Below are 12,098 nucleotides of genomic sequence, written 5' to 3' on the forward strand. Positions count from 1 at the left end.
GATCTCATTCAGTCCACAAGAGGAAGGCCAAGAAAGAGGAGCCACGCCCACAACACAGGTGAGAAACCAAGGAGAGGCTCAGGCACAGCACAGATGTTGAATCCTCGATAAGGTTGACTCACGGTCTCTTCTGTCACTCACTGCACCATGCTGCTTCCTGGGGACCAAGGGTTCCCTATTCTTACTTTACAAGTCTTGAGCTGTCTTTGTGTGTGTGTGTGTGTGTGTGTGTGTGTGTGTGTATGTGCAGACATGTGTGTCATCTTCACATGGGTTCTAGGGATCACACTTAGGTCTTCCATCTTGAAAGGCAAGCACTGTAATGATCTAGCCATCTATTCAGCACCATGGATGTGTCTTTTAACATAAATATTGTGACTGTGACATCCCACAACTGCCCATTCCCACTACAGGGCCATAGAAAGGCAGACAGGTAGGGAAACCGGCTGTAATAGTATAGTTGCGATGCTCTGACTTCCAGCTGTCTGTCCACATCTCAACCCCTCCCTTCTCCATAAACGGCAGGAATGAGAAGCAATGTATCTCATTACCAGCTGGAGTCCAAGGTTGGGCACCTGAGTGCCAGTCCAGGCCTGCTACCAACTGGGTATGAACTCAGGGTACTGGATCATCCTATGTCTCTCTTCCTGATAGGCACCATAAAAAGTCTCCTGAGAATTAAATGAGAACCCACAGATAAATTTCACAGTGCAGAGGAAGTGTTTTTGATACAAATGAACTATGCTTTTTCTTTCTCTTCCCCAACTGGCAGCAGCAATAAAGTGTTTTTCTAAACAGGGCTAAGGAATGGTTCAGTAAGTAAATTGACTGTTGTACATGAATGATGAGCATGTGGGTTTGACGCCTTAGAAGCCAGGTCAGTGGTGAGCCTCTGTAATCCTGGGGCTCTATGGAGACATGGGAGGAAGAGAGGGGAGTGTCTCTAGAAGTTTGCAGATCAGCTTAGCAGGCATATGCAGCAAGGGCAAGAGATCCTGTGTCCAAACAAGGTGGAAGGCGAGGATTGACATTAGAGGCTGTCCTCTGACCTACACACACACACACACACACACATTTGTACATATAGAGATAAGAGTGAGGAAGGAGAGAAGAAATGAGGGGGGAAGGAAGAGAGAAAAGGAAGGAGGGAAGGAAGGAGGGAGGAAGGAAGGAGGGAAGGAGGGAGGAAAGGAGGATAGAAGGAAGGAGGAAGGAGGGAGGGGGAGGGAGGAAGGAGGGAGGGAGGGAGGGAGGGAGGAAGGAAGGAAGGAAGGAAGGAAAGAAGGAAGTCTTGTAGATTTTCCCTAGACAAGAGAATGTCAAGAGAACCTGAGTCAGGAGCAGTCAAGGGATGCCCCATTCTCTGGGGGACAGGCTGTTGGTGTGAAGGAAAAGGAGAGTTGCAGAGGATTAGGACTGCCTTTGCTCTTCAGGACAGAGGTGGGAAGGTTTTGCGTTATGTCACACGAGTTTAACAAATGTAAGTTTCTTCCCCCTTAGGACCAAGGCCACCACACTGATTTCATAGCTATTGGCCTTTGTCTCCCTGGAATCATCCAGCTGAGGTGTTCAGCAAAAGACACCAGCTCCCTCCTTTGCCTAATTATTACCCATGTGCCATCGCCATCCTCACTGAGGCAATCTCGGAAGAGGTCAAAGAGTTCCCCTAGTCAGGGCAGGCCATCTATCTGTTTTCCTCACCCTCATCTACTTCCTGGCCACCGCTGATGACCAATGAATGCCTTTCCTCTCTCAGCCTCAGCCTCCAGGGTCCTCAAAAGCAAATTTGCAAACCACAGTGTTTCCTGTACCAATGAGCAAAATTATGCCATCCTTTGATTAGAAAGAAAATGTGGACAATATACAGAAGTCAGGAGACTGAGGCCTTACTCCTCTGACTATAGCATGACACCTTAAGCAAATCACATCCTTGTGCTCAGTTCCATCAACTGTAAAATGTGAAAATTGGACTACAGGAGTTCTCTCCCCTCCCTCCTCCCCTCCCTCTTCCTTCCTTTTCCTCCCCCACCCCCCCAACCCTTCACTTCTGTGATCTCATCACTTCTAGGTTTTCCAAAAACAAAACAAGAACACTCTTCATGTTACCAAGGCCCTATAAAGCCCTAGTCTACTAAGATAGTGCCTCAATCTTAATGTTCAAACACACATAGTTAAATGAAAACATCAGATGAAAAACAACTTAAAAGGGCCGGTCCTACAGATTTGAAACTACAGGATCTCCATGACACAGGACAACAACAAGATGGGACTCTGTGAGGAGTCCCAGTGAAGTTCCAGTATTGGTAGAACAACAGAAGCCAGAGGCCTCGTACCAGACCAATGGGTCATTGCAATGAACATTTGCAAGCAAAAAAAAGTGTGGACAAACGGGTATACTGTGGGCCATACTATGGCACGCTATAGCTTCTACAACAAGATTTTTTTTCTCTGTTGGGGAGGAGGTTGCAAGGGTAGAGGGTGGGTATGAAGGGGACAGGGAGATGATGGGAATGGGGCACATGATAAGAACTCCACAAAGAACCAATAAAAGGTTTAAAAAGTTAATAATCAATCTTTTTTTTTTTTTTTTAGTCCCAATGTTTTCTTTACAGATTCTTTAAATGTGAAGCTGGCTACGAATGCCCCCCACATTTCCCCTGTTGCCTGAGACTCGGCCACCATGATGCACCTGGGCACACCTGCTTCCTGTATTACCCATACACATCGTTCAGCTGGAGCAGGCTGGCTATTCGGGCTCTACTCAGGAACACACATACAGTTAACAATTACTCCCAGGAGAAAGGAGTACAGCGAGAGGCAGAGCAAAGAGGGAGGAGAGTGTAACCAAGGCAGGGAGTAATCTTCGCTAGCCTAACATCGCTTGCTTCATTTGTCCCTGAGGAAAGCCATGGTTGTCATGGCTAAAGATGTCCCCGACGGACAAGAGCTTTACATCAATCCCTGGAGAGTCACCTTCTTTAAGGTACTTACCCCACAGACAAAACCAGACTGTGCCATGGCCTTTCTGCACCTGAAGTGACTCATTTCTGGAACTTGAGCTTTCTACCTCTGTATGAGTGACAGTTGTTCCACCTAGAAGGACCACTTTGGATTATCCTATGGAATTTAAGAGCTGCATTCACACTAATAGGCCACGGGTTAGAATATATAAAATTTAAACAGGCTTCAGGTTAGCCTAGACCTTATTTGTGAACACCAAGCAGGAATTAGGGATGGAGGGGTTGGGGGAGGGGGTTGGCATGTCCATCCCCCGTCCTGTTCTTTATAAATACACAGAAGCTGCCGATCTCTTCTCAGCTGGCATTCTCTTAAGCAGAACCCAACGACAGCCTTGGTCACGGCTTCCCCATTCTTTTGCGGTCACCATGCATGTTGGACTACCGTGACACACTTGCAAAGTCTGCCTCCAAACAGTGGTTTTCAGGAATAGCTGTTGAGTCTCTCTCAGGACCAAAGGCTTCCCTACCCCACCCCCACGAAAACCCAGAGTTCCTATACATTCCCTCAGCCTTGCCTGGCCACATGCCCTGACACGCACAAGCAGAGCATTTACTATGCTACTGTCACTCTGTCATCAGCTGCCTTTGGTGCTGTGGTAAACACAGGGTTCCTCTTCAGCACAAAGTTGGGATTGACCCTGGCTTCCTCTCTCTGATTAGCCACACACACTGCTCCCACACTACAACGCGTTGCAGGACCCACATGGCCTGCAGTTTTCCTATCAAACATCAGGGCGGCATGAAGCATACGCAGCTAAGGCAAAAACACATAGCCACCTTGATCATCTTCAACCTTGAACCCCGTGATAGGCTTAGGTCTCCTCATTCTACTAAAAAACAAAACAAAACAAAAAAACCTGACCACCAAAGAGAGCACATGTCTGGCCCGGGATCATCTACAGCCTTTTTACAGGTCTAGATATCAGCTGCTCTGGCCACTTGTCATCTCTGCAGCCAGTGGCTGTTCTTCAGAGCTGCAAACAAACCTTCTTTTTTTTTTTTTTATTCATAGTACATCTCAATTCTTAGCCCATCCCTTGTATCCTCCCATTCCTCCCTCCCTCCTGCTTTCCCCCTATTCCTCTCCCCTATGTCTGGGACTGAGGGGGACCTCCTCCCCCCCTGTATATGTTCATAGGGTATCAAGTCTCTTCTTGGTAGCCTGCTATCCTTCCTCTGAGTGCCACCTCAAACCTTTGAGAAATGAGTCTGGGCCTCCACTCAGCCCTGCGGATGGCATTTCCCTGTATTCACACCCTGCACTGCCCCTTCCTCCCAGCCCACAAGCACCTCTGTGAATGCTCATTCTAGTCCATTAATCCTCTCTGTTTCTCCCTTCAGGCACTCAGAACAGAGCGGAGTCCGAGTTCCAAATCTCCAGGCACTTGTCCACTATTTTTCTTAGACTCCCTCCCGACTCAAAGTACACTGGAAAGTCAAGGTTGGAACCCGTCTACCTTGTCCTCCTCTACGTCTCTGCTTTGACTAAGAGACAAAGCTGGAGCAGATCCATGCAGGGGCTCTTGTGAGGTAGGCCCGCATGTAAGATGGCAGTCTCCGAGAAGAAGTCAGGGTATACTGGGAGGAAATGGCAGGATTGTTTTGTAGGGACAAGGATAGCTGTTACGCACCCCCATAGCAGAGTAATAAATAGGTACCCCTTAAGGTAAAATCGGGCACAGTTAAACTCAAGGAAGGCTCCATGAAGAGTGGAACCACTTATCTAAGCTGCTCCCGTTAACAGTGGGTGAGAGAGAGAGAGAGAGCCTATGGTAGAGTGCAGGGCTGGGAGCTGTGGGGCTGGGAGAAGCCATGGGGGTGAGGAAAGATGGCCTGGAGCTCGAGTGGGGTCAAGGCTTGTCCGAAGTCCAGAAATCTTGCCCTGAGATTGGCAGGAGTAGGATCACTCACCTCCCTGCCCCAGCCCTGCGACCTGAGACTTGTGTGTTCTGGTGCTCGTAGCCCTGTGCCCTTAATTTTACCCCCTGAAGGTCACATAGCAACGTAGTCAAATGGGACATCCCTAGCGCCCTGCCCCAGCCAACGATGTACACTCATCCCTAAAGCCCCTACCTACTCCCAAAGGTTTAAGAACCCTTTGTTTCCTTCATCAAATGAGCTATCTCACGGAAGCTGTCTCTGGAGAGTCTGCTCTCATCTAACCACCTCGCTTCCCACCTCAGGATCCTCCGGCCGCCATCTCTGGCTGACTGCACCACGAGGGGTGGGGAAACAGAGCCTGAGCCGGAAGTAGAGTTCACGGGCTGGCCCCCATGGCCTAGTGCAGGCCACCTGTTCTTACAGATGAAGTTCTGCCAGACTATGACCCCTCCCACTGACTGTGGGCTCTTTTCATACAAAAAAAAAAAAAAAAAAACAGGACTGAATGGTTCCAACTATACAATTCCATACGGCAATCAAGGAAACTTCCTATAGCATTCAAAAATAATCTGTCCTAGAATCTACAAACAATTGACATATCCAACCCACCTTAACAGCCTTCCACCTGAGGGCTGGAGAGACGGCTCTGTGGTTAAGAGGACACGCTGCTCTTGCAGAGGGACCCAAGTTTGGTTCCCAGCACACACACACACACACACACACACACTGAATGGTCCACAAATGCCAGTAACTTCAGCTCTAGGAAATCCAACACCCTTTCCTGGTCTAATGTACATATTCCCGCATGAATGTGCACATGTCCCTACACGGATTCACATAATTCAAAATGAAATAAATCTTGAAACAAAATCTTCGCTTAACTCCCTACCACAACATCATGATAAGGCAATAGGGACAAAATCAGTGGTTCAATGGCTTTAAATTTAAACATTCTCACCTTATAACCTTGAAAGAATAAGTCGATTTGTCTCTGGGTGTTCGAGGCCACTGTTATCCTTCAGAATGTTCTAGATGGTGGAAACGTCCTGTCTGTCCCAATGTGGTCAGGCAAGTACTGGTTATGTGTGCCTACTGGGCACTTCAACTGTGACTAGTGCAACTGAGCGGCTGAATGTTGCTTTTCAGTTCATTTTAGCTTTAATAACTCAAGGTTTGTAGCCACCACAGGGACTAGCTCAGAGGCTTGAGCCAAGTGTAGGCGACACGTGGTAAAACCTAGGGTTCCTCCTCTAAGAATTTACAAGTGGTGAAAGAGGACGAAGCAAGATAAGTATGGTGTCAGATGGAAAGAACTAGAAAATTCAGAGGTAGTATCATAGAACGGATTACTGTTAGATTACTACAGATGTAGTTAACTTGGCAGAGTATTTGTCTGTGTATGCAAAGCCCCGAGTTCAGCTCTCCGTATCATAATCCAGGCCTGGGATGCATAGGATTCCAGGATTCCAGGACTCAGGAAGTGGAAGCAGGATGAGAGAAAGCTTAAGGCCGCCCTCTGTTAAGCAGCAAACTTAAAACCAGACTGGGCTACATTAAACCCTTTTAGAGCTGGGTGTGGTGGCTGCCAGCACTTGGGAGGCAGAGGCAGGTGGATCTTTGTGAGTTCGAGGCCAGCCTGGTCTACAAGTGAGTCCAGGACAGTCAAGGCTACACAGAGAAACCCTGTCTCAAAAAGCCAAAACACTAAAAACACCTTTAAAACACATGTAAGAGAGTCCCAGAACCCTCTCAATGCTTGTTACTGTCCACATAAGGAAAACGCTGTCTCCATAGGCCATGCCTATTACACGGACACACTGTCAAATGCATGCTAGCTGCCTAAGGCAGAGGGCACTGGACAATGAGGCTGGTCAGAAACTGAACGGCACTTTGCCCTGGGTAAATCCAGTTCCCCTTTCTCACCCCCTTTTCTACTTCTCTTTTTTCCTCACAGCCTAAAATCTCAGAGCAAAAGGAAACATGATCCAATACCGTCGCAGCCCAGTCATGTGCCCATGCTCACTTTCCGGCACTTCCTCTACGAGTACTTTGAAGACACTGACAATTCTCTCGTGCAATTTCCAAATGTCCCCCTTAAAGTTTCTAGAAAAATAGGTTGCCTGGTCTCCAACTTCAGGCACTCTTGCAAATGCAAGGAATGGGGAAGAAAGACTTGAGGGAGGGGAAATAACAGAAGGAAAAGAAGCAGCAGTGGCACCGGTTAGAAACAACCATGAGAGGACACAGTTGGTTCCTACTCCCAGCCACCCCTCTGCCAATGGCGCTGGATGAAGGCTTTGTACCTTCTGTAGACATAAGGAAGAGAACATAGTAACTTTTTTTTTTAGATCCCTCCATGCTTCCTCAGGGCAGTGGGCAGCCAGTTGTGAGGAGACTAAGCCTACTAGGTTTTACTATCTTTATCATTTGGTGTGTGTGTGTCTGCAGGCTTGTGTATGAGAGGGGGAGAAAGAACCAGGCCAAATGAAAAATATTATTTCCTGCATCTCCCACATTTATTTCACTTCACTCATTTGTTTGTTTTGACTCACCGCGTAGGCAGGCTAACCTGCAACGCATCTTGCTGGCCTAGAACTTCCAGCAATGGTCCTGCCTCAGCCTCTCAAGTGCTGCGATTACAGGCATGAGTCTCGATGCCTGGCTCTGCACTAGTTATTTTTAGAAAATGTTTATTTGTATACAGAGATATTTGCATGTGAGAGCAGGCACCCACAGAGGCCAGAGATGTTAGATTCCTTGTAGCCAGAGCTATATACGGCTGTTAGAAGCCCCTCTGGATCCTCTGGAAGAACAGTGCGAGCTTTTAACCACTGAGCCACCACTCCAGCCTGTTCTTTTTCATTTTAAATCAAATAACACTTTTGTACTCCGACTCACACTGACTCCACTATCTTGGTGTTAAAATAATACAAGAAGAAATCTGTTTCCGCAAAAAATGACAAAAGAATGATAATTAGAGCCCAAACAATAGACTCACATTTTACGACAGCTTAATCTAATAATAAAATCTTAAATAGATTTCATAGATTAAAAATTCTCAAGGGACTTACTTACAATCCCAAATGCTAAACTGGATATGCTGCATGATGCCCCTTCAACCTAGCAGCTATTAGTCTCTTCTCACTTTAGGAAGGAAGGAAGAAAGGAAGGAAGGAAGGAAGGATTGATGGAAGGAAGGAAGCTACAGAGCACCGTTGCAACTAGCCTCAGAAGGTTCAGCTCCCGGCTTCAACAATGGGACTCCATGACAGCAGGACTGCAGGGCTGGAAACATCATATATATCAGCGGACGACAGAGAAGTGTAAGGGGTCTTTACAGTGAGAAGACAAGAACCGAAGACCAAGCTTCTGAGTGCTGAGGTCCGACAAGGCAAGCAAGAGCCCACGAGCCACTGACACACAACACAGCCATTGCAACCCTGAACACACAGCAGCAACAGGTACCTGCTCAAGATTGAGACCTTCATGGCTACATCACAGAACCAGGAAGTGATAATGAGCTCTGCCCGCTTCCTGAAGTTATGTTTATTGACCACCAATGGACACTGGGCTGGGTGGGGGATGGGGGATTGTACCATTTTCTTTAATGGGAAAACAAGTAGGAGACTAGTTAGATATAGCACAGTGTTCAGAGAGAACAGAAGACCGACTCCAGAGCAATGGTGGCTGGATGTAATCACAATGGACTATACGCATTATGAAACTGTTACAGTAATAATTTTGTAAAGAAGAGCCCAGCATGTCCCTCTTACAGTGGGCAGGGGTAAAGGACATCTAACAGGACCTGGGTATTCAGTCCTCTTTCTCATCAGTCATTCGGTGCGAAGAGACAAGAACCAGGAAGGGATCTCATGATCCGTGAAAATCTGCTGCCAGAGCACAATGCAGTCCGCTCAGCGAGGCATTGTTCGCAGGGGCCTCGGTGCACCTGCGGTAGGTCTTACAGTACAGAACCTCTCTTTGTAAGAGGATTTCGCCTGCTTGCACCTTTGAAACCAGCAATTTGGAAAGAAAAGGTGTCTCTTAGAGAAACACCTCAAACAAATTCCCAATGCAGAAACTCAAGAAAGGCTAAACGACACGGAGGGCTACTTACACGCCTGACAGACACGAGTGACAGGCATCATGCTGGAATGACAGAAGGGTGTGACACGGTTGGGCTTGATTTTACACTCCCATTGCCTTTTTTTGTAAAATAGGATATTGTTGTAAGGACATGAGGCCGTTTATAAGGTAAAAAAAAAAAAAAAAGCTGTAAGAATTTTGAAGGTCAGGACAGTGAGACGGCTCAGAGGAAAAAGACCTTGCAACTAAGCCTGAAGACCCGAGCTCCATCCCTGGGGTCCACATAGTACAGAAAGAACTGACCCCTGCACTATGGCATGCACGTACCCCCAACACATGAAGTAAATAAAATATTAAATAAATAATGGAATACATTTTTTAAAAGAATGTTTAAGGTCATAGTAATAATATATCGCTCTCTGCTCCTGGACCTCGCCTTTATTTCTACAACTAGCTGTTCTCTCTATCATTTTAAAACTATGCCCCCCAAACATAGTTTATAAATGTATCTGATCACAAACTATAAATAACAGCAACTACTGATTAATAAACCAGTCACAGAAGGATTTTCCTAGATGTACATAATCTTAAAAGGACAGTCACATTATTTTCTACTAACAAGGTAAACTCAAAGCACAGGTAGCCACAGGGGACGGCTTAAAACAAAATTTGACCCTAGAGCAGCTCTTATATTCAAAGGAGAAGGTCTACTTCCTAAGGTAGGAAGACAGCTCAGTGGATAAGGTGCTTGCCTGCATGAGGACCAGAGTCGCTGTCCTCAGCACCTATGTAAAAGCCAGGTGGTGCAAGCCCACCTGCAACCCCGGCACTTGCAGGGTGGAAATGGAAGATTATGGAGCTCGGGGTTCAGTGAAAGGCCCTGCTTATTAAAGAGAGGGGAGAGAGATCAAGGAAGACACCTGATGTCAACTGCTAGCCTCTACACACATATGCACACATGTTCATACATACGCTCACACGTGTACCCACCTACATGTAAATCCAAATACACACGCATACAAGCACCACATACAAAAACAAATGTCCTTTCTCTCAAGGGCCTTGCTAGATGTGCTGGTTAATTCTTTGTTTGCTGAGGATATTCTGGTGTTTTGCTTTTGTTTGTCAACTTGACACAAGCTAGAGTCACTCGCGAAGAGGGAACCTCAATTAAGGGGAAACGTCTCTATTGAATTGGCTTGTGGAAAAGTCCGTGAGGCACTTCCTTGATTAGTGGTTGATATGACTAATGATTGTGGATGGTGTTACCTCTGGGCAGGCTGTATAACAAAGTCAAGCTGAGCGAGCCATGGAGAGCAAGCCAGTGAGCAGCGCTCCTCCACGGCTTCTGATTCAGTTCCTGCCTCCAGAGCTCCTACCTGAGTTCCTGCCTCAACTTCCCTCCGTAATGAACCTTGACATAGAAGTGTAAGCCAAAGAAACCTTTTCCTCCCCGGGTTCCTTTTGTTTATCATAGCAACAGAAAGCAAACTAAGACACTGGGCCAAGAAAAAAAAAAGGCAACGGCATGTATGCGACAAAGTATTGTTCCAGTTTACTGAGCTTGGAAACTACAAAATATTTTACAAAGAGAATATCTCTATTGTTAGGAAATGCACTAATATATTGAGGGGTAAAAGTCCACGAAACAACTTGGGAAATTTAATTTGTCTATTAGGTAAGTGTGTGTGTGTGTGTGTGTGTGTGATATGTATCATATATGTCATTAAATATAAAAAGGGAACCTATGTAAAGTCAGCATTTGGCATCAGAAGCAAAGAACAACTGTCGATGAGTACGAGTTTAAGCTGGATGTGGTGGCACATGTGTGTAGTTCTAGCACCAGGGAGCCTGAGGCAGAAGGATAAGGAGCTCAGGGCAGCCTGGGCTATGAAAGACGCTGTCTCAAAACAACAGCAGCAGTAGGTGCAAGATCAACTTGGGCCCAGGAGTACAGGGATTCTTGACTCTTGCCTCGCAATTTCTCTTAAGTTAGAATTATGTGCAGATAGGAAGCTTTTAAGATGTTTTTACTAGGAAGGCACTAGGGTGGTGGTGACACTTTTCCAGACACCAGGTTTCCAGAGGATTGCCTTAATAGGGTCTACAGAGGCTGTCAGCCAGACATGTCCAACCAACAGCCCAAGGGTCACAGACATCCCGGGACAGCTATGAAGACGGCCCATTATACTCACGGTGACAAACTCAGGCTGCACTGTCAGAAAGCTGGACAGTCTGTACCAAGCAGAAAGCAGCCATAGCATCCCACTGGCCAGCCTCCCAAGTCAGAAAGGCAAGCAAGAAAAGTTGGGTTTTAATGCTTTCACCAACTTCCTGTAATATTTTCATTATACAAAGCTTAGAGGAAATGTGGATTAGTAAGAAATATAGGGAAAAGAGGACAAAACCCTACCACAGTGGTACCATTCTTCACTCTGGCATCATTCCTCTCAGCCTCTGAAGGCTTAAAAGAGCCAGGTCTGGTATAAACTATGTAGTCTGTCTGTCCCTTTTACCTACTGAAAACATCTCTTTGGGGTGGATCACAACATTCCATTCTACACGCACACGTCACCATTTACCTAGTTACCTCGCTACACAAGGCTAAGTTAAATGGCTATGTGGTTAGGCCAGTCTAAGCATTGCATACCTCTAATCCCAACACCAAAGAGGCTGACACCAGAGAATCACAAGTTCAAGGCCCGCCTGGCTACAGAGTAAGATCCTGTTTAAGCTAACTTCCTCTCCCCACAAAAGAGCGTTTATGTTTCACTGTGTTTACTTTATATATATATTTTTTTAAAAAATCTGTTTATGCCTCTGTAATCGAGTCCCAAAAATAGAATCCTAGACCAAACAGTATAAGCAGTTTTAATATTGCATAGAAAGGCAATAGGAAGATGAGCACACACCTTTATCTGGAAACGGGAAAGGAAACATCTGATGCCATTTCCAGACCCAGCCTTCACTCAGGAGAGGAAGTTACAACCACAGCGGGGGAACAAAATAGCTGCCTTCAAGTCAAAGGGAGCTCAGAGACAAATAAGTACTGTAAGCTATTTTTGCCCTTAAAAGAGAAAAGACCAAAATATTCCAGCCTTTATCCACACA

General features: G+C 46.2%; 1 protein-coding gene across 1 annotated transcript in view; it reads right to left on the reverse strand.

Annotated features, from left to right (window-relative positions):
* Positions 1 to 12,098, reverse strand: part of Tnfrsf21 (TNF receptor superfamily member 21) — a 77,811-nt gene that overhangs the window by 40,133 nt on the left and 25,580 nt on the right. The gene's annotated exons all lie outside the window — the stretch shown is intronic.

The sequence above is a fragment of the Acomys russatus genome, chromosome 11 (genome assembly GCF_903995435.1).
Source record: "Acomys russatus chromosome 11, mAcoRus1.1, whole genome shotgun sequence".
NCBI lineage: Eukaryota > Metazoa > Chordata > Mammalia > Rodentia > Muridae > Acomys > Acomys russatus.